The sequence below is a fragment of the Pteronotus mesoamericanus genome, unplaced genomic scaffold (assembly GCF_021234165.1).
Source record: "Pteronotus mesoamericanus isolate MK-2021 breed Mesoamerican mustached bat unplaced genomic scaffold, CSHL_Meso_final contig_182, whole genome shotgun sequence".
NCBI lineage: Eukaryota > Metazoa > Chordata > Mammalia > Chiroptera > Mormoopidae > Pteronotus > Pteronotus mesoamericanus.
The window spans coordinates 18,758,915-18,782,547 of NW_026555078.1; the positions used below are offsets into that span (position 1 = coordinate 18,758,915).

At 35.6% G+C, this 23,633-nt stretch overlaps 1 protein-coding gene across 6 annotated transcripts in view; it reads left to right on the forward strand.

The window, feature by feature from the left end:
* NUMB (NUMB endocytic adaptor protein) overlaps positions 1–23,633 on the forward strand; it is a 129,510-nt gene that overhangs the window by 46,401 nt on the left and 59,476 nt on the right. For 5 of the 6 annotated variants that reach the window (XM_054567317.1, XM_054567316.1, XM_054567320.1 and 2 more), the window contains exon 3: positions 14,542–14,626. The exons of the other annotated variant lie outside the window; for it this stretch is intronic. The gene's annotated coding sequence lies outside the window, so the exon portion shown is untranslated. The remainder of the gene's footprint in view (positions 1–14,541; positions 14,627–23,633) is intronic. 6 annotated transcript variants of the gene reach the window in all.

Genomic DNA, 23,633 nt, shown 5'->3' on the forward strand with positions numbered 1-23,633 from the left:
TGTAGTGGTGTTTAGTCCCTGGCACTTCATTCAATCCCTAGAAGGAGGTAAATAGTAAGTTCTCTTGTAAAGATAGGAGACTATTTAAATAAAAGAACCCTGGCCTGTGTGGCTCAGTTGGTTGGACCAACTTTTCAGTGACCAGTGACCCTCGCCCCTGCCCCTGCCCCAGGTCTGGATGCGGGCATGTGTGAGTGTGATCTGTGCATAGTCCAGATGCCTGTGGTCCCTGGCAGGGCATGCACGAAAGACAGCTGATCTCTGCATCTCTCTGGCAGCAATGTTTCTTTCTCTGCCTTCCTCTAAAAGAAGTAATGAAAAAATGCCCTGCCCTGGCTGGTGTGGCCCAGTGGATTGAGCTGGCCTGTGAACTGAAAGGTCACAAGTCTGATCCCCAGTCAGGGCACATGCCTGGGTTGCAGGCCAGGTCCCCAGCATTCAAGAGGCAATTAATTGATGTTTCTCTCTCAGACATCCATGTTTCTCTCTCTCTCTTTCTCCTTCCGGAAAAATAAATAAATAAATAAATAAATAAATAAATAAATGTCCTCAGGTGAGGATTAAAAACATTTTTTAAATGCAAAAATAATTTTCAGTAATTGTTAAAGGCAGAAATTATAGGTCTTTGGGGTTAGTGGCTGTCCTACTTACCATTATAGTTTGGTGAGATTCTTACTTTTAAAATTATAATTCTCAGTTGAAAAAATATTTTTGGCAAAATAAAAGTTGTATAACTTTCTTCTAGTGCACGCCCTCCCCCTTCCCCATTGTTAACAGGCATAGTACCCTTTATGTATGAAATGTTTAACAAAAATGTTTAAAATTTATGGTAAGGAAGTGATTAGCATAGCATAAAATTTACCATATTTAAGTGTACAGGTCAATAATGTTAAGTACATTCACATTATTGTGCAGCCAATCTCCAGATCTCTTCATCTTGCAGAAGTGAAACACTACAATCATTAAACAACAGCTCCCTATGACCCCCTCCCTTTAGCCCCTGGCAACCAGCATTCTTCTTTCTGTCTATAAATTTTACTACTCTAGATACATCATGTAAGTGGAATCATACAGTATTTGTCTTTTTTGTTTCTGGTTTAATTCACTTAATGTCCTCAGGGATCATCCATGTTGTAGAATGTGTCAGAATTTTGTTCATTTTTAAGGCTAAATAATAATCCATTGTGTGTGTGTATACATACATATATACGTGATGTGTATGTGTATGTATATATACGCGTGTGTACATATATCCACATTTTATTTATCCATTCATCCTTTGGACACTTGGGTTGCTTCTACCTTTTGGCTGTGGTGAATAAATATAATAATGCTGTTATGAACATAGGTGTTGAAGTATCTCTGTGAGTCCCTGCTTTCAATTATTTTGGGTATATATACTCAGAAGTGGAATTGCTGGATCATACAGTAATTCTGTGTTTAATTTTTGAGGAACTGTCATACTGTTTTCCATAGTGGCTGCACCATTTTACATTCCCATCAACAGTGCACAAGAGTTCCTATTCCTCCATAGCATCACCAACAGTTGTTATTTTGTCCTTTGCCCATTTTCTTTATATATATATGTGTGTATATATATATATATATTTTTTTTTAATTCTTAAAATGAGAGAGAAATGTTGATTTGTTTTTCCACTTATTTATGCATTCATTGGTTGATTCTCATATATGCTTTGATCAGGGATTGAACATGCAGCCTGGGCATGGACAAGCCTCTGAGCAACTGAGTTATTTGGCGAGGGCCAGTCCTTTGCCCATTTTCTAATTGAGTTGTTTGTATTGCTATTGTTGAGTTGTAGAGTTTTGCATATTAACCCCTATCAGATAGAAGATTGGAAAACATTGTCTTCCCTTCCGTAGGTTGCCTTTTTACTCTGTTAATTGTGTCCTTTGATGAGCAGAAGTTTTAAATTTTGGTGTAGTCCAAATTATCTAGTTTTACTTTGTTGTCTTTGCTTTTGATGTCATATTCAAGGAATCATTCCCAAATCTAATGTCATGAAGCTCTTCCCCTATTTTTTCATCAAGACTTTTATGACTTATGTTTTGGTTACTGTCTTTTTCAGATTTAAGATTTCTGTTTGGTTCTACTTTATGTCTTTTTTTTTTTTGCTGATGATTTCTACTTTAATATATATTTCAAGAGCGGTTAAGGTACACAGTAGCTGCTTTAAAGTCCTTGTCAGATAATTTCAATATCTTAAGTTTATCTCTTCATTGGTGTTGTCTTGTCTTTTTCTTTTTTTAAGTTTTTTTTTAAAATTTTTTTTAAACTCAGCTCATTTATTATTGCAGAGTGATGGTAAACACTGCTTTTGAAATGAAGGGTCTCTTAATGTCTTCTTGGCCTAATCCCCTCTGGATGAAGTTTCACCGACACTAGCTGGCTGGCTTGCCTTTATTTGTTTGTTTGTTTGTTTGTTGTTTATATTGTTATCTATTACAGTTGTCCCAGTTTTTCTCCTTTGCTCTCCTCCGCCCTTCCCAATCCCCGCCCCAGCTCCCACAGTCAGTTCCCACACTTTGTCCATGTCCATGGGTCATTCATACCTGTTCTTTGTCTAGTCCCTTTCCCTTCTTTCCACCATTATCCCTCACCTCCCTCCCCTTTGGTCGCTTTAAGTCTCTTCCCTGTTGCCATGCCTGTGGTTCTATTTTGTTCGTTAGTTTATTTTGTACACTAGATTCCTCTTACAGGTAAGATCATATGGTATTTGTCTTTTGCTGACTGGCGTATTTCATTGAGCATAACACTCTCCAGTTCCATCCATGCTGTTGTAAGAGGTAGTAGTTCCTTCTTTCTGTTGTATAGTATTCCATTGTATAAATGTACTACAGTTTTTTGATCCATTCACTCACTAATGGACACTTAGGCTTTTTCTAGCACTTGGCTATTGTAAATGGTGCTGCTATGAACACAGGGGTGCATAAGTTCTTTTGAGTTGGTGTTTTGGGATTCTTAGGATATATTCCTAGAAGTGGAATTACTGGGTCAAAAGGCAGTTCCATTTATTTTTGAGGAAACTCCATACTGTTTTCCACGGTGGCTGTACCAGTCCACATTCCCACCAATGGTGCACTAGGGTTCCCTTTTCTCCACATCTTTGCCAGCTCATGTTGTTTGTTGATTTATTAATAATAGCCATTCTGACTGGTTTGAAGTGGTATCTCATTGTGGTTCTAGTTTGCAGCTCTCTGATCACTAGTGATACTGAGCTTCCTTTTATATGTCTATGGGCCCTCTCTATGTCCTTGTTGGAGAAGTGTCTGTTTAGGTTCTTTGCCCATTTTGTAATTGGATTGTTGGTCTTTCTGGAGTTGAGTTGTATGAGTTCTTTATATATTTGGAGATCAAACTCTTGTCCAGTGTATCATCAGCAAATAATGTTTTCCCATATGGTCTGTTCCCTTTCATTTTGATGATGGTTTCTTTAGCTGTGCAGAAGCTTTTTAGTTTGATGTAGTACCATTTGTTTAATTTTTTCCTTTATATTCCTTGCTCTAGGAGATACATTGGCAAAAATATTGCTACATGGGATATCTGAAATTTTCCTGTCTATGTTTTCCTCTAGGACTTTTATGGTGTTGTGACTTATATTTAAGTGTTATATCCATTTTGAGTTTATTTTGGTGTATGGTATAAGTTGGTGGTCTAGTTTAATTTTTTGCATATACCAGTCCAATTCTCCAAACACCATTTATTGAAGAAGCTATATTTACTCCATTGTATGCTCATGCCCCCTTTATCAAATATTAATTGACCATAGAGACTTGGGTTTATTTCTGGGTTCTTTATTCTGTTCCATTGATCTATGTGTCTGTTTTTATGTCAGTACCAGACTGTTTTGATTACAGTGGCCCTGTAATATAGTTTGATATCGGGTATTGTGATCCCTTCAACTTGGTTCTTCTTTCTCAAGATTGCGAAGGCTATTGGGGTCTTTATATTCCATATAAATTTTTGGAATATTTGTTCTAGATCTGTGAAATATGCCATTGGTATTTTAATAGGAATTGTGTTGAATCTATAGATTGTTTTGGGTAGTATGGACATTTTAATGATGTTAATTCTTCTAATCCATGAACATGGTATATGTTTCCATTTAGTTGTATCTTCCTTAATTTCTCTCTTTAGTGTTCCTGTAGTTTTCCAAGCACAGGTCTTTTACCTCCTTGATTAAATTTATTCCTAGGTACTTTATTTTTCTTGTTGCTCTAGTAAATGGGATTTTTTCCCCTAGTTTCTCTTCCTGATAGTTCATTTTTGGTGTACAAAAATGCCATCAATTTCTGAATATTGACTTTGTGTCCTGCTTTTTTTTTTTTTTTTTTTAATTGTCTTGTCTCATGTGAGTAATTTTGGTTTGTACCCCGGATATTTTGAGTATTGTGTAATGAAATGCTAGGTTTTCTTTACATTCCATGGCAAATGTTATTATTTTTGTTTTAACCTTCAGTGGATTGTGGTTCCAGTGTTATTTCAGTTTTTAGAGCTTTATTGGTCTTGTTCAGATATTTTCTACATGTGTTCACTCAGTGGTCAGTTTGGAATCCGGTTGTAAGTTTACCTATTATCACAGTTTTCAAAGTTTTTATTATATTACTTAGCATCAGTCCATACCTACCTAGATTGAGGGTGAACTCAGGAGTTCATAAACAACTTTATAGAGTGACTTTCCTGAAGACAGAAGAGGAAGGAAAAAAGCAATGAAGTTTGATCTGCCTGCTTGGAGGCAGGGCACCATTGAAGGGAAAGGAAGAATTTTCACTTCTGGAGTCTTCCCTTTCCAGTCACTCTTGGTGGTACTGTTGCTGCTATGCCCACCACAGAAGACCTGAGGACTGGGATGTGAGAGTTTGGAGAGAAATACACCAGGGATTTCCCCCACTTTCCCTGAGCTTTAGGAGTTCCTTTTTTTTGCCCTTGAGCCGGAGCTAGAGGGTTTCCCCTGTATCTCTCTCTTCTGCACCTTAATGCTCACTTCTGGGTTTCGGGTTGTGCTGACTTAAGGCAGGGGGGATACTGAAGGGGTAAAATGGTAAACTCACAGCAAATTTGGTGATACTTTGAATTCTAGATCCACCTATAATACTTTTTCAGACTCGTCAAATAGGTGTTCATGCATTCTATTCAGATTTCATAGTTCAGTGGAAGATAAAGGGAATTATATGTTTATTACCAAAGTAGAAAGCTTCCCAACGTTTTTTTTTAATGAGTAGATTTTTAAAAATCCTCACCGAAGGATATGCTTTTATTTATTTTAGAAAGAGAGAAGGGGAGAGAGAGAGAAACATCTCTGTAAGAGGGAAACATCAATTGGTTGCCTCTTGTATGTGTCCTGACTAGGGGACAAACCCACAACCTTTTGGTGCACAGGATGATGCTCCACCTAACCTAGCCACTCGGCCAAGGCCCAACATTTTTATTTTAACATTTTACTTTGTTGTAATTCTGTATTCAGGAAGTTGTATAAAAAGGACAGAGAGGTTCCATATGGCCTTTACCCAGTTTCCCCCAATGGTTACATCTTACATAGCTGTATTACAATACCCAAACCAGGCAATTAACAAACATTAAAGCTAACTTTTTATTATGCAATATTTCAAATACAAGAATGAACATCTGTATTTCTCCTGCTGATAATTCAGGATTATCTGTATATCTCCCACTGATAATTAGATATTAAATATTTTGCCATACTTTAAGTATTTCTAAAAATGTGTATATTCTTTTTTCTGTGAACCACTTGAAAGTTGCAGGCATTATGATACTTTACCCCTAAGTACTTCAGTTTGCATCTTCTAAGAAAAAAGGCCATTATACTTTAATACACATTTCTTTAATAAAAGCAAATTATTTTCTATAGAGCTCTCCAGTGTCATTATCATTCCTAAGAATATAAACAATATTAATTTTTTGGACAGCAGTCTTAATGTTCCAGGGCTTTTGTTTTGATATATGTTATCACCTCTTGAAGGCTTAGGCTGTCATTCAAGGATGGTGTTCCTGATACACTGTTTGAGTGTCTTGGCTCTTACCCTATGTACAATTCAGAGTCCAGATATCTCCCTGATTCTATCTTCTTATTCTCTCCCATTCTTCCTTCAGCTCAGTCCTACCTCAGATTTCCTACAGCTCTCTGAAGAGATATTCCCTAGAAATTAGGCCTTATCAGGAGATTATAACTTTATTGGACTAATTTAGAACTAGCATGTAATTCTGTTTTTTAATCATTAGTCAGGAAGTTACTTACAGTTAAAGTTGTGGTAGAGTTTCTGATAATGGTGATGTATAAGGATTGAATCCAACTCTTAAGTTGAAATCCTGACTACAAGGCTTAAACAGAGAGAGGTTTTTCTTTTCCTCCTCCTTTTTTTTTTTTTTGGCCTTGCATGTCGTTTATTTTTCTTAACCTAATGACCAAACATAAAGGAATTCAAAAGACATAGAAAAATATCACAATATGTGCCAGTGGGTTAACGTCTGCATTTTTACAGCGTTCATAAGAATTGGTAGAAAAAAATAAACATTTAATAAACAGGGAAAATATCTGAATAGTCGTTTTGCAGAAAAGCCCATTCAGATGGCCAATAAAAACACATGAAAATATGCTTAACCTTAGTATTTTTCAGAAAAACACAAGTTTATGGTACAATGATTATATTTGTTTCCTAGGGCTGCCATAAGAAACCTGTGGTAATTTAAAACAATAAGAATTCTCATAGCAAGAAGACTGAAGTCAAAGTCAAGGCCATGCTCCTTCTGAAGGCTCTTGGGGAGAATCCTTCCCTGCATTTTCCAGTGTCTGGTAGTTGCAGTTGTCCCTCAGTCCCTCGGCTTCTACAAGCGTAACCCCAACCTCTGCTTCTTCCTTTAGCTGGTCCCCTCCTCTTCTCCTTGTGTCTCTCTCCCCTGTGCATCTTTCATAAGGAAAATTGTCATTGGATTTAGTGCCCACCAGATAATCCTGGGTGATCTCATCTAGAGATCCTTAGTTATCTCTGCAAAGACCCTTTTTCCAAATAAGGTATTATTCATAGTTTCTGGGAATTAAGACATAGACATATCTTTTTGAGGGGAACTACCTTCATTCAGCTACTACAATAAGATATTATCCCTCCCATCAAATTGGTCAAAAAAAATATTTTTTAAAATTTTTTATTTTTAAATCATGTTTATTCTGTTACAGTTGTCTCAGTTTTTCCCCCTTTGCCTTCCTCCACCCATTCCACCCTGCCCCCTGTTCCCACAGTCAGTTCCCACTGTGTTGTCCATGTCCGTGGGTCATTCATACACATTCTTTGTTTAGTCCCTTCTTTCTACCACTGTCCTCCTTCCCCATCCCCTCAGGTCACTTTCAATCTGCTCCATGTTTCCACGTCTGTGGTTTATTTTGTTCGTTAAATTATTTTGTTGAATAGATTCCACTTATAGGTGAGATCATCTGGTATTTGTCTTTCACCAGTTGGCTTATTTCACTTAGCATAATATTATCCACTTCCATCCATGTTGTCACGAAAGGTAGGAGTCCTTCCTTCCTTCCTTCCTTCCTAAAATGCAGATTGATTTTATTTATTTTTTAAATATCAAAACCCATTATAAAATGTTAAAAAATTTAAATCCATTATAAAGTCTCAGCAATTAAAACAACATGACACCAGCAGAGAGGTTTTTCTTACACAAGTCTAAACATAGGCCAGTCTATGTCAAGCAAGAACTTTCCTATTTCTGCTTCTAACAAGTCACTTCTTATGTCTCATGGGTGAAAATTGGATTATATGTCACGTAACTATAGTTAGCCTTTTGGCCTCCATAGTGAGAGGCAAGAAGGGAGGAAGGATTTGGGAACAGCTTTTTGGGTAGCCAGTTAATAGCATCTGACACAATTATATGATTGCATTCATTTTATTTCAGAAATATATTCATTTTACTTCAGTATGATGTTCAGGACATAGGTGCTTTATAATTGCATAGTAACATCTTACTGGGTACTGTGGGAATTTTTTAGACAACTAGATTCTGGGAACTGAGTTAGTATTCAACGAATGGATGGGTGTTAGATGGGCCATGTAAGCGAATTAGCTACCTTGTTATCTTCAATTGTTTTATGTATAAATGAAAAAAGAAAAAAAAACCTCTCATGTCTCTTGGTGGTTTTATTGGTCTTGGAACGATCTCTGTTCAGTTGCTTACTATAATCAACTAACTTTATGACATTTTGTCAAGGAGTAAGCACATTCAAAAACAGACTATAATAAAAGAGAACTTATTAATTGGTCATGATGATGGGACTTTTTTTCTAAATAGCTATTGCATACTTTGCCATTCAGATGTAACATTTTTTTACTCATTTAAATTTGGTTTTATCTACTTTTAATGTCTGGAAGTGGAGGAGAGAATGGGTAGCTTCTCGACTTAGAGACACTCTTTCTTTAATAAAATAAAAAGTCTGACAGTGCATTTCTTTCACTTTTAAGTGAAGATGAATGTGAGATTCTTTTTTTCTGGAATTTATATTATATCTGAAATTTTCTATATTTCTAAATATTTTGCTTTTTAACAGTGAGTGCAATATGGTAAATATGGTAAAGTGAATGTTAGCTTATAGCAATGTGAATAGTGGTCACAACACATTTTTTTATGTAATTTATTTCTAGTGAGGTTAAATTAAGTGCATTCTATAGTTACATCAATTAGTGATCTGGTTTGTAAGATTTACATTTTCTTCTAGTATTTGTCAAAATTCTTGGAATTTTCTGGAAAATAAATCCAGTAAATATGTTGTTTCAATGTTTCTTTTATTTGATATTAATAGAGGATATTAATCTTGCCTCTGCAGGAACTTTTGATTTGATATGAAATAAATTAACTGGCTGAATGTGGACATGTCAAGTTTCTTTTTTAATATTTGCTTTACAAATGATTCAAAATGTAAAACTTGAGTTGTCAGACCCACAATAGAAAAACAATACTGATTTAAAAATATAACAATAAATTATGCATGCAATTTATCTAATAAACTGTCAAACTTGCTTTCTGTTTAATACATTTTTTAAAAGTTTTCAGTTATTTGACTTTTTAAAAAATATATTTTCTCAGGGAAGTCATATAAGGGAGAGGATTTCTGGAATTTTAGTTTTAGTGGTAAGTTTTTTCTATTAGAATTCTTAACAAAACTTCTGATAGATTGTGTGTCCGTTATTACTTTTTAAAAAATTTATAATTTCAGCAATTAGAATTGGGCTGAGCGCATATCAGAGTCCCAACAAAATCTTTGTGGGTTCCTAGATACTGAGGACCTTTAAAATCTCTAGACTTCACTATATAGAACAAATTTTGAATTGGAATCTTCTTTATTTCTGTTTCATTTTGTTTCCTGTCAGAATTTCCTGGTGGTATTTAGTTAAGACTCAAGGATTTTCTTCTAGAGATCAGGCAGCCTGTCTACCCTTAGGAGAATTATTCAAAGTCTTTTGTGGTATGTGCTTACCAGGCAGAGTAGCCACTGTATTCTAGTAAGAAAATCTATTGCCAAACACCCACTAGAGCAGAAAACTGACCTACTTAATGCTGACAAGTTAAAAAAAAGTCTGTGGAATTGTACCAGCGTTGGATCAACTTCTTCCTTCTCTTGTGGTGAATGGGATGGGGTGGGGAGAGAAGAGGGTAAGAAAGGATAGTGAAGGAATATTTAATTACCTGAAATGACTTGATTAAAAACTATTCATCTGGTACAATTCTAAGGCCGCTAAAATGCAGCAGTTCTTAAATCACTTTAAACTTAAAAAAAAAAAAAAAGGAAATTCCTAGGGTTTTCATGCTAATAATCTAGGAAAGCCCTCTAGTTAAGGTTGTCAGCCAGCATTTCATGAATAATTGTTTTTTGCAGGATATGGTAAATTTATTTAAAATTTTTTCAGTTTGTTATTTTTATCAGAGTAGTACATTTTAGACTTTATAGTTACTGAAACAAGGAAGAGTGTTTGGATTATTTATTTGTAGCAAGTGATTGTGAGCCTTAACTTTATAAAAATTTACCATTACCACTGTTAACCTAATTTTCACTATTCTCAAATATTTCTAGCATCTCAATTTTAGAGCTGTGCGGTCCAACAGAGAAGCCACTAGCCCTATGTGTCTATTTAAATTTAAATTAATTAAAATTGAATAAAAATGAGAACTCTAGTTGCTCTGTCAAATAAAGTACGTTTCAAGTGCTTACTAGCTAAATGTAGCTAGTGGCTACAGATATTGAATATTTTCATTGTTGCAGAAAGTTCTGTTGGATAGGATTGTCCTAAAGGCTGCCTCATTCTATCATGCTTTATTTACTTCAGAATTTCCCAGCCTTGGTGCTGTTGACATTTCGGGCTGGACAGTTTTTTGTTGTGGAGGACTTGTAGGATGTTTAGTAGCATCCCTGGCTACTTACTTCTCACTTAGATGCCAGTAGCATCCACCCAGTTGTAACAACCAAAAATATCTCCAGACATTGCTGTATGACACCTGGGAAGCAAAGTCAACCTTGTTTGAGAACCACTGACCTACTTACATATATTAGTTCTGTGTCAGCTAGTGTTTGCTTCATAAAAAGCTTAGTGGCTTAAAATAAATCACTTAATAGCTCATCAATATGTGGATTGGCAGATTGGCTTGGGCAGTATTGATCTCTGGTCTGATTGTGGTTTGGCTGTGGCCAGGTGGTATAAAATACGCATTTGGCCGTGTATAATGTGCATCCATGGTTTTGTGCACATTATATACAGGATTATTATATCCATGGTATGTAATCATTATACCCATGTATAATGTGCATCCTTATTTCTCCCTAAAAACTTGGGCAAAAAAGTGTGCATTATACACAGCAAAATATGGTAACCTCACATTTGTTGGTTGGCAGGGTTTTGGCCAAGGGAAGGGTGGGGAGTTAGTTTTCCATGTGCCTTTCCAGCAGATAGTTTCATTCACCTCATGGCTGAGTTCTAAGAGCATCAAGAAAAGACAAATCCCTCTCTAGTCTCTGCTGACATTTTCTAATGCCCTGTTGGCCAAAGCAAGTCCAGTGGCCTAGGCCAAATTCAAGAGAGAGAGAAATAGATTCCACCTCTTGATAGGATGAGTAGCAAAGTCCCATTGCATCTGTAGCTTGATGTCTTGTGTCAGCTTTGAGGTATTTGTTCTGATACTGCTTCTGCCCCACTCTTTCCCTCACTTTCTTCTGGGATTCTAGACATCTGTATGTCAGCTCTTTCTCTGCATCCTGTATGACTCATGCACTTTCCTGTATTTTCCATCTTTTTTTTTTTCCTGTCCTCCCTCTGGATAATTTCTATTGATCTGTTTTCTAGTTCATTTAATGTCCAACCTGCTAATACAAACATCTGTTTATTAATTTAATAATATGTATTTTTTAATTCTAGAATTTCAAGTTAATTATTTTTAATTTGTTTTTATAGATTCCAGGTCCCTGGTGAAATTCTTATCTTGTCATCTATTTTCCTGAACATATTAATCACAGTTATTTTAAAGTCTGTGTCTGATAATTACAATATCTGGATTTCCTTTTGGTCTTATTCTGTTGTTTGCTGTTTTTCTCGGCTTTTTGTCATTTGGTCCTGTATCATAGCATTCCTGGTAACTTAAAATAATCAATATAAGACATCGTGGATAAAAGTTATAGAGGGTCTTGATGATGATATTGTTCTCCAGAGGATTTAATTTTCTTCTGATGGTAGTTAAAAATAAAAGTAGGAGAGATGACCTTGATCCAGTACAGGCTTGAGATGACTTGAGTCTTTGTTTTAGGCTTCTTTAAGGGCTGATTTAAATCCAGTTTCCCCTTACTCTAAGAGTGTTGTCTTTCAGAGGTATCAAATGGAATCCTGGGGCGTTTGCCAGGGCCTTTCCTTCTTGGCAGGCCCTGAACTGTAATTTTTCTTTTTCTAGCACTGTGAGGCTACCAAAAGTTCTGCTTACCTTTTTTTGCTTTAAAATAAGCACTTTGCTTAGCTTTTGGCCTCTTGCCCCCATGCAGGTTAGGACTTAGTATATACCCTGAAGTCGAAAGTATTACAGGATGTCCAGACTCACTTTTCTGTGGTTGCCTTTTCTCTGGAATCTTAGCCACTCAAACCCTACCTGTCTTGCTAAGCCCCAAACTCTAATTTCTTTCTTTGCAGTCCCGTGAGACTGCCAGAAGCTCCAGTCTGCAGCTAGTTGCCTCAGAAAGAAAAAGTAGTGGAGGCTTTCAGGCTTAACTCTGCATTTCCTTTTTCTGTGGTATTTCAGCTTCTCACATTAACCCTGCATTTCCTTTTTCTCTGGTATTTTAACTACCTTCCTTCCTTCCTTTTTTCTTTTCTTATTTTTTCTTTCTTTCTTATTTTTAAATCCAGTTTTTATAGTTTTTCTTGCCAGGAGAATTGGTCTGATATAGTCTGCTCTGTAATAATTTGTAATGGCTGTCTTTACTTATTATTGAATCACTTATTAAATAATATTATTAATAATCACTGTTAATAGAACCCACTAGCCTCTTGTACTTTCTGATGTGATGCAGTGAGAAGAACCCAACATTACTTTGTGACATTCCTACAAAAACTGTGTAGCCTGAGTTTAAATACGAGAGAATATCAGATAATCCTAAATTGAGAGAGAGTCTACAAAATAACTGGTGGTCTATATTCTTTAAAAATATTAGTCTTAAAAGACATAGACTGAGGAACTTTCCCAGATGATAGGTTTCTAAAGAGCTGTTACCAGCGAATGCAATGCATGATCCTGAATTGGACTCTGGGCCAGGGAAATCAATAGCTTTAAAGGACATTTTAAAGGCAATTAATGATGATTGGATATGGACTGTAGTTATGTAATAGAAAATATAACACTGTTACAATACTGATTAGGTTAGATATACTGTTGACATATAAGCCAATGTCCATGTCCCTAGGAAAATACATTGAAATATTGAGGGCTAAAATGTTATAGGTTATGCAACTCATTGTCCGTCCCATGGTTCGGAAAGAAAAAAATGTGTTGGAAAGAGAATGACAAAGCAAATGAGCTAAAATGTAAATAGTTGGTGGTATTTGCAAATATTCTCTGAGTTATATAAACATAAAAATTTAACCAAAATGTTGAATTAAAATCTTCACATATCTGATTTGTGATTGATCCAACTTGACCTTATTAGTTATTTATAACATTCATTAAAAAGGACAAAAAGAATTATACTATTCATTTAGAGGAAATAAAATGAAGGAAATACTGATCAAATAGAAAAATCCCAAATTGCCAAAGAGAAGGACCTAAGCTGTTTTTTTAGGAGTTTATGCCCTAGTAACCAAGACTACCTCATGCCCTGTATTTATTTGCTTAAACATTTATAAAATGGGCATTTTAAGAATTTGTTAAATATTCCCTATATAACTAATAAGTTTCCCTAAGAAATAGTACTTTGTAAAAATTAGATGGTCTTTGATCCAGATACTTTTACAAATTTATTTTAAAAATGTGCAGGCCATTTTTACAATTATTTGTTAAAAGGGGACATTTAGGGGGTGGGGTGAAAGTTCTTTATCAAATCTTTGAGCTATAGTGAACACACATTTTAAAATTATTTTTACGTGTTAAGAATAACAATTCAATTATAGGACTGGAGACATTCATATAAACTCACCTTGATAACTGTATTGATGAGCTGTTTAACAAAATTATCCTATAGGATTTTTGTAGAATATTACTCCTTTTTTTCCTTTTCAAAAAAATTTTTATAGTGTATTGCTAAAATCATCCCCTTCTAAGAGATACCTAACCTATCACCAATAGATATATTACTGGGTAAATGCAGGCATAGGTAGAAATTGGTTATTTATTTTTAAATTATTTGATTGGGATTCTAAAGACAGCAATAGTGATAGTTTAAGTTCTTTTGACTAGTATAATGCCAGGTATGATGGACATAATCACTCTTTGGTGGTAGCAATAACGGTAGTTCTACGCTGCTTTGATGACATCTCTGTTTCTTTCTTTTTTTCTCTTATAAAAATTGCCTTCTACTAATGCTGGGAATTGCTCCTTCTTGACGCAGCTCTTCCTGTTTGGGCTCCTTGAATACTACTAGTCTTAAAGGCTATGTGTGGAATGGGATCTGTGGGCGTTGTTGTGAACAAACATCTTATCCGTTTGTCTCTTTCTCTTTGTATATACATTATTTTATATTTCAAGGTCCCAGTAACTTATCTCTAGGAATTTGACTTTTATCTAAGGGAATTATTTGTTATGAATTAGAAGAGATTGGTATTCTATGTTAGAATGTGGACCTTACAGTTGCTGTGGTGGCTTTCAGTGGGCATCTTTGTTCCAGTGTAATAAAGGCCTGTTTTATGGGGAAATTTGAGAACCTCCTCTTTTTATCGTACCCCTATATTTTTGGTTAGAGTTACGATATCAGTGTAATGTAGTAATAATTATTTTACTAACAACAATTTTGTGAGATGTTTATTATTCTCATTTTACAGATGAGGAAACTGAGGCTTGGTGAAGTTACGAAATTTGTCCAAAATCACACAGCTTGTAAAGGGCACAACCAAGATTCAGAGACAGGTCTGTCCAACTTCAAACCTCTTGATCATGACCATGAAACTTTGAAATAGCTGTGAAATCTCAACCTATAATAAGTTGTGTTGATACCAATATTGTCTAACTATTGTTTAACTCTTATTGATAATTTTTTAAATAGTTTTTTACTATTTTTAATCCATAATAATTTTATGTAGCTTTTAAATATTGTGAAAAGAAGTGTAACATAGTAATTAAGGGTCTGGGACTCTGCAGACAGACTACCTGGGTATGACTCCCTAAGTTTCTCCACTTGTGTGACATTGGGAAAGTTACTAAACTTTTCTGTACCTCAGTTTCTCTGTCTATAAAATGATGATAGTAATATTATACACCCGATAGGGTTGTTGTAAAGATTAAATGATTTAATATGTAAAAAGCACTTTTAATAGTGCCTGGCACACAGTAAGCATTCTATAAATGTTAGCTATTAGTATTATCATCTAGCAACCAGAAAAGCATGATACTATTTCTAATTCTGTGTTAGGAAATTTAGATAAAGCCACATTTACGCAGTATTATAAGATACCACAAAACTCTCATGAACCAAAATTAAATTTGAATAAGTTAAACCTAAAGAAAATGATACATTTGATCAAGTTCAAAACGATTGTAAAGCAAACTGGGCTACTGCTTATAGATCTCACATGTACAAAGGTATTGTATGTATGAGAACTACACATAGGTCCACTAGAATACCCTTTGAGCCCAGTACAGTCATTGTGTTATGAATGTGTTTTGTCTCTTTTCCTCTTGCAAAAGCAATTTATATTCATAGATATTTACATTTTTAGGTGGCTTTTAAGGAGATGGTGTTCTGGCAATGTTCACAGATAATTACCAGGAACCAAAAATCTTATGTGTTAATGTAAAATGTTGGCTATGTTTTAGCTCTTGCAGGAGTGGTTCTCAGAGCTTACATTGTGGTGAACCAGTGGATTTGGTTGACCTTTGAACCAGTGGGACCATTGCACATTCAACTAGAACTCAGCTGAATACTGATCATGTGCTCTTCACTCATACTTGTTCATTGAAACTGAATTCTAAAATGTAGTAATCAACTATTACTAAATTTTGGTTAAAATAAAATTCCTGTGATTAGTGACTAGTAAGTTTATGCCAATTGCAAAAATATTTACGAACAGGGAATAATGTGAGTCAAGTTTGCAAAAATTCAAAAGCTGTCATTAGGATGTGAGGAAGATCTGGCTGCAACATCTGTCACCCCATTGAACTCCAAGGTCGATTTGGCTGATCTGGCTGGCTAGGCAAGTGTCCCCTTCCTCCCTCACCACTCCATGTGTGCCCCTCCTGAAGCTGCGCACTTGGTAAAAGAGGACAACCTTCCCTGATAGAGCAGAGGACATTCCCCTGCTAGAACTTCCAAATAAGCTCTCAAAAGCTGTTATTTAAAAAAACGGGAATTGTCTTGTATGTGAGTTCAAGATTTCTGTAACTTTTATCTACACATGCATTTAACGTATGCTTTTTATCATAGTGAGCCTTTGTATCCTTAAAAATGATATCTTTCTAGCTATTTGGATATTTTAAAATATTTTCAGTAAAGTGTCCTTTTCTCCATAAAGATTTCTCAAGCTTTCTCTTAGATTTAATTATTACTATATTTTTCTTTCTTTTTCTTTCCATTTTCTATTTGCTCTTATAAGCTTTTTTGGTAAATACATCTGTGTTCAGCCACCTTACTAAATTAAAGTGTTATGAATGCAAATTGTGTCTTCCTTTCCAGTGCTTACACCATTTCTTTTTCTTGCCTTACTAGGCTGGTGAGGGCTTCAGTCCACTGAGGCACACCAGTCAGGGCCAGAAGATTGTTTTCTTTAGAATTCTTTTTAATAATTTTTTTTTTGTAGTAAACTCTTGTTTTTTTTTTTTTTTTTGTTTTTTTTTTTGATATGAAAGTGTCCATATCACCCTCATTCTTGAAAGATAGGTATTCCATTAGGTATAAAATTACAGGTTGGCAGTTATTTATTTTTTTTTAGCCATTGGAAGAAATAATTTCACTTTTTTTTTTTGGTTTTAATTGTTGCTATTGATAAATTAGCTGCCTAATAGTTGTTCATTTGAGTGAATCTGTTTTTTTGTTTTCTGAAGTTTCATATACTGTCCCTAGTTATAGATTTCCTTTTATTTACTCTGTGAGGTTTTGATTGTGACCTGATTATTTTCCCTGGAAGAAATGTTTGTGGATTTTCTTTGAGGCGCAAGAAGTAACTACATTGCTTCAAGAAGATTTACCTTTGTTCCCTGTCACCCCCCCAATCTTGATGCCTCAGGGTGCTAGTTTGGTAGCTAAATTCATCCTTTGAGGTTTTGGACCACCCAAATAGTGTGAATTTGGGTTGCAGATATGTGTGTGGGCCTCCTTGTCTTTACAGCCCCTTAGGAATCCTTGTTCACTTTTGCAGCAGGAAGACAAATTTCCTTGTAGCCCTTTGGGGATAAGATGTGGGAATGGGTAGACTGGGTTTAATTCCAGTTTACTTTTTTTCTGGAGGATGAAACTTTTGGGGAGGTCCCAGCTTTATGGAGAAAGGGTCTCCTATTGGATTTTCCATGTTGGCTGGGTCTTAAACTTTGAATTATCTTCTCTCCCAAGAGATTGTTAAAGCTATAATTCACCTTTATGAGTTAGACAGATGTCTACAGGACAGAAAGAGTTTAATTATGCTATTTTTCTCTTTGATTTTCTCTTTCTCATAGATTTTGATCTGGTTATTCCTTTATCATCTTGTCAGCTCAGTGCTTTTAATATTTTTGAAATAAAGTTTTTTCCATCACTTTTTGTTGTTTTCAGTGACAGAGCTGGGTGAATAGTCTAGCCTACTGTGTTACTGTAAATAGGATTTTATTCTAATTTCCTTGGGTTTTCTTTATTTTTCTGTTTCCTTTAGATAGATGCCTAACTTGCCAGTTATTAGCCTTATTTTTAATATAAGCATTTAAAGCTGCACATTTATAAATATCTGACCAGGTTTGAAGTGGAGTATTTTCATTATTATTAACTGTATGTATGTAAGATTTTAAATTTGCTATTATGATTTTTCAGTTGTGCTTGCCTCCTTAAGTTATAACCTGTTATGCACAGGACAACTAAGAATTTTGAAATGTGTAGATTTAAAAAGATTTATATCTTGTATATTTAACTCACCTTTAAAAAAACACAAGATTTTCACTTTGGATTACTGAGCAAGACTCAGCTATGTACTATATACAAGAGACACACAAAGTGATTTAGAAAAGCTAAAAATAAAGGGATAGGTGAAGGTATATGAGGCAAAATGGAAACAAGAGGAAAGCAAAGGCTGCTCTCTAACAATTACTCCAGTGGCTTTTCTCCCCTTCCTGTTAACAAACTTTAATGAATAACCAATATTCCATTTCACTGAGACTTCATGAGGTTCCTGGAGGACTGGTTTTGTGTTAATAGAATGGTAATATTCTTTTCCTTCCTTCTCTCCCTCCCCCGTCTTTTTCTCCTCTTGTTCTCCCTTCTCCTCTTCCTCTTTTCCTCAGACTAGAACATCTTTGAACCTGGGATGCAGCTCTCATAGAGAGGCATCTTACTGTTGACGGTATTTAACAATTAATTTGGACAGCATTCTTTTTCTTTCTTATTAGAACATAAAATAATGATGCAAGTTACAATCGATGGTATCTTAGTCTTGATGAACTATGACACTCTTGCATACATATGATGACTCTTCATTCCACCCCATCCCCTACTTGAAATGCCCCCTTTTTGGTTTTCGCATCCTCTGTTTATATCGTTCAAGACCTTACGGGAGGAAATAACCTTTATTTTCTCATCCTGGCTCCTCTTCTTCCAGCACGTAGCACAATACTTAGTTGGACACAGGGTTATATTTAATTAACAATTAAGGGAAGGGTGTAAGTATAATGAATCATAGCACAGGCTGTGACATATTTATATTAGCGACCAATATTTTAGCTTCATGGTGAAAGGAGATTAATACCTACATTAATTAAGATTATTTTGAATAGAGCAGAACCCATTGCTTCCTACAACTTAAGAGAATTTGTTGGATGGATGCTTAGTCATTCGATGATGTTCAAGGAGTTTAACCAATGAAACAAAAAAGTAGTTAACAAAATATAAGACATTATGAAGGAAATGAGAAGAGTAGTATAATAAAGAATTACAGAAAGTGGTTTTAGAAAGGGGAAAAAGAAGCCCTCATCAATGAGCTGACAGCTGAGTTTAGACTTGAAGTTTAAGTGAGAGACATAAGTTCCTGAAGGGTCTAAGAAAAAAGCATTTCAGACAGAGGGAAAAAGTAGGTCAAAAGTGGGAAAGAGCTTGCAGTTAACTGAAAGGATCATAGTTGGGGAGAATGTCACCTGAAAGTAAGAGAGGCAGACTAGGGCTTTCCCTTAATATGCTAACATTTACTGAGCACGTCTGGTGTTCTTGGCATTGTCCCAAGCACTTCTTGCGCAATGTGTGGGCAATGTGAATTGTTAATGCTGTAATACTGACTCCCTGAATGCTGAGAGTTTGGATTAAGTTGAAGACGCACTGTTATGTGGTGCCATGATTCATTTTACATTTTTAAAGATTACACTGCCTACTTTCTATGCACAGTTGATCAGAGGGGGACAATAGAGGAAATAGAAATTAATAGTAGTTGATGGCTTAATACTAGTCTAGATAAGAGACAAAGTTGTCTTGGACCATGGTTCTGATGGTGGAGATGAAGAACAGTAGAGATTTAAGATACATTTTAAAATGCAAGACTTTAATGGTGGCTTGTATAAAGGGAGAGGGTTGTAAGGGAAAGGCAGATTGAAGACTTGGACAGATGATGTGTACAGATAATTTGTGAAGTTATTTGTCAGTAAAGGGGAGCAGAACTGTTTTTAACATTCCTCTATAATTTTTTCCAGTGGCATTTCTGTCTGTCTCTTCTTAAAATTCTTGGACTCAAATATATTTTTATTCTAGTTTGCCTCTCCAGATTCCAGCACCTTTTTCTCATCCCACACTTGACAGATGCTTAGAGGAGGAAAGTAGTGTAAAAAGTAAGCTAACATTCTAAGCAGTTCTGCCCTTTTTCATCAAGATGTTCCTTGCTAAATCAGTCCTAGCTATATCAGAGTAAAACCATTTTCATCTCTAAGTAAAGATTTAACTCTTGAAGTCTGTGTTGTGTGGGATTAGAGGTAATTATGTGGGGTTAGGGGTGATGGGCATTATGTATTTTTATCTAAGTCTTAATGTATGTTAAAAGGTAAAGGTAGGTATAGCTGAATTGAGAATTCAGTTAACCAATTGTTTTCTCAGTTGAAAGGCAAGTGATTAACTAAAAGATAAAATTGGTTTTGTAACTGAAAGAAAAAGTTCTCAGAAAAGAGCTTTTTAAGAAAATGTTTCTTAAAAATATACAGGTTCAGCTTTTGAAACCACCTTTGACTGCAGTTTTAAGTGGACAGGGTCTTTTTGCATTTTATGAAGCTCTGGTTTTCCAATATTATCTTTAGGGAGTAAATAAAGAACCCATATATCAAAACAAAACAAAGAACTTTGTGGACAAAATGAGTGGGAAGATGAAAATTAGTAAGGTAGAAACCTAAAATTAAAGTCAGATAGTAGATAAAGATCCTGGACTACTCTTTAAATCAGTGAGTCCTAAATTTTTGATAGTTACAGAATCCTTTGAGATTCTGACGAAAGTTGAAGTCTGGCCCTAGAAAGTGCACAGACACATGTACATTCACACTTGTATGTAATCTTAGGGCATTGCTGAATCTGAAGAGCTGATGGGGTACTTGAGGGCCTGATCGAGAACGCATGGTCTGAAACGGTAATCCGAACTGAGGAGTGTGTGGCTGGAGAGCTTCAACACTCAAACTGTGGCAGTGTTCTCTTCTCAAATACCAACCTTTAGCCCATCTCAGACTTAATTTATAGTTGATTTTAAATCTTTGGTCCGGCAATTGATAAAGCAAAGTAACTTTTAGTTCTGGCTATTGAAGAAGTAGAATACTCTGTTCTTAAATTTTTTTTTTAATTCAAAAATGCCATAGGTTTTCCAAAAGAAGGTAATACAGTGTTCAGAATAGCCTAACATAATATATAGCCTGTCAATTAAAAGAGTTGAACTACATAAATGCCTAGCTTTATATAGGAGCTGAATGAATATTTTCTGTTACAAATAGGTTTTTAAAAAACCCCTTTGTTCTCTGTACCTTTCCATGGATGTTTGTAAATTAACTTGGATCACAAAACTGTGAATTTTTTTTGTGAAATCATTTTTTATTATACTGTGAAGTTTTAAAATGAATTTTATTAGTCCTGTAAGTTAAGTATAGGACATACTATATTTTTCCACTGTTGGTGATGAAGCTGTACTTTGTTGCTGTTCATTTGGTTCAGTGCCTAATTGGAACAACTGAGCCAGTGATACAATTTAATAAGTAATAAATGGTTTCCTGTTAGGCAAATTATGCCAGTTAGGCAAATTAATCCAGAATTCTTAGGACTTACTGATTGAGTAGGACTGACTAGATGACCTACCTCTAAGTTCTTTGGCCATGCTGAGAGTCTAGGATTCCTTACATTTTTTCACTTACTTAACTTGATCAAATTTTTCTTCACTCTGAATCTTGAGGTCATGTTCCACATAATAAGAAAGAGTACAAATCAAAGAAGACTCAAAAATGAAATATTTTATGCTTGCAGTAAAATGTCATACTTTAATGTAATGATTATTTTTTGAGTAGGTAGATAGTCAATACATTCTTTTTCTTGTAACTTCCCCTGTAGAATTCTGGTATTGAAATGTGATGAAAGATAGAGTGGAATTGTATATATTCATATTCAACCATGTTTATTAAGAGAACAGTAAAATAAAAGTCAGAGTTAAAAAGTGATTTGATTAAATTTAAATTTAGATCTCTCGCTGTTCTGTTCAGTGAGTTTCTGCTGTACAGCGTTTTGTGCCTCCCACAGTGTGAGCATGCTGTGTGGTTCTAGTGCTAGATATTTTTCTCACAACATAGATCCTAAACATAAGTTTGCAACTTCAGCTGTGTTCAGATGAAAACAGCAAACTGTTTATACCAGGAGAACTCTCTGGCTGTGTTAGGTTTTGCAAGAAAGTATTGCAAGATAGTGGTATACTTTATTCCCAATGTTGGTTAATACTTTTCAAATCTTGTTGTTTATATCCTTGCTGATTTTTTACCTCCTTCTCCTCTTAATTATGGAGGGGGGATGTATAGCCACTCCAGCTTTCTTTTGACTACTATTTATATGGCATATTTCCCCCTATCTTTTTACTTTTAACCTATTTGTGTCTTTATGTTCTAAGTGTTTATTGTAGGAGGCATATAGTTGGGCCTTGCTTTTTTAATACAGTCTGATGAAGAGTTGGTCGGTCTGTCTGACTGCTAGGGAGCTAATGTCACTGCTAACGGGTCAGTCTTTTCCAACAGTTCTATTCATGATCTCACTGGGAGAAACGTGTCTTAATGGGAGGTAACGTTCAGGACCATGGTGGACAGGGCGGAGGGCTGGTGAGTACTATTGTATGTTCCTCTCTGTGCCCACCTGAGGTTGGGTGAGGGCACATGAAGGGAAGCCAACCTTCTGGGGACCTTGGAGAGAGCCAACAATTATGCCTGAGAAGGTTGGGACTTTTGGAATCTGACTTGGACTGCTACCAGTCAAAACATTCACTGGCTTTAGAGGTCTGTTAAACCAGGTATTATCCTATTAGTTGTTCGATTGTGGAAGGTCCAAGGGTGGATCCTAGGAAAGGGGCCCAGCACTGTGGCTGTTTACTATCTGGAATGGAAGCATTGCAAAAATTTAATCACTGGAATGGTTATATTAGTACAGCACATACTGGTTGGTTATATGGTGTATGTATCTCTGTTTATTTTTTAGTGTGTTGGGTTTAATTCTGTTTACTATATCCTAACTCCTATCAGGAAAAAAGAGGGGAATAATAAGAGATCATCACAGGAAAAGTTTTACCTATAATGACTGCCTATGGTGTCCCTGACCTCTCCCTTGAAATTCAGGCTTACACACATCTCCATCTGGAAGCTCTATAATTAACCCCTTCAAATTCAACAATTCAGTTTGCTGAACTCATCCATCCAGTTTTCTGAGGCCTAAAACTTAGGCATCAAATTTGAATTTCTCCCTCTTTCTCACCTTTCATAATCAGTCACCAATTTCTTCTGTTGACTTTCCACACTGCAGCAAGGAAGAGCACCACTTTGACAGAATCTGGTAGGCAGGGAAAGTTAGGAAAGAGTACTTCTAGGGTCTTGTAATTTGGACTCACATGGTTTAAGGCAGGTCCTTCAAGGTAGGATGGGCAAAGTTTGTGACAAAGTATTTAGAATTAGAAGACACAACAAGAAAGGGTTGTTGCAATCTGTTGTTTCAAGGAGTGCTGTTTACCCTGATGCGCACATTGTTTGTCCAGATAAATTAGTTGACAAGAATTTGCTGAAGCAAACAGTACAGCTAATTATTGGTTTATAGTCCTGTCATCCTGGGATTTGACTCAATTCTCACTCCTCCTCTTATTTTCTAAACTTTTCTTCAGTCCCCGTTTTTATCTCCTACACCAGCACCATTGCCCTAGTTCAGTCTGTCGTCATAACTTGCCTAGACTATTTTAAAAGCCTTCTAACACATCTACAGTGTTTTCCCTCTCAGATTTGTTCTCCATACTGCACCAGAGTAACCTAACTATATTACAGCTCTGACCATGTCACCGATGTGCTTTAAACCTTTTAGTGGCTTCCAGTTGTTTATAGGATAAAAATCAGGATCTGATCCTTACCTACTCCTTCAACCTGAGTTTGCACTCCTCTTCTTGCATTGCTGACTAGTGTTTGATTTCCTGAATCTGTGCTTTTGTTCATGCTGTTGCTGTACTGAAGTATCTTTTCCCTCCTACTCCCCACTGCATGTGGCTTTTTGTTCTTC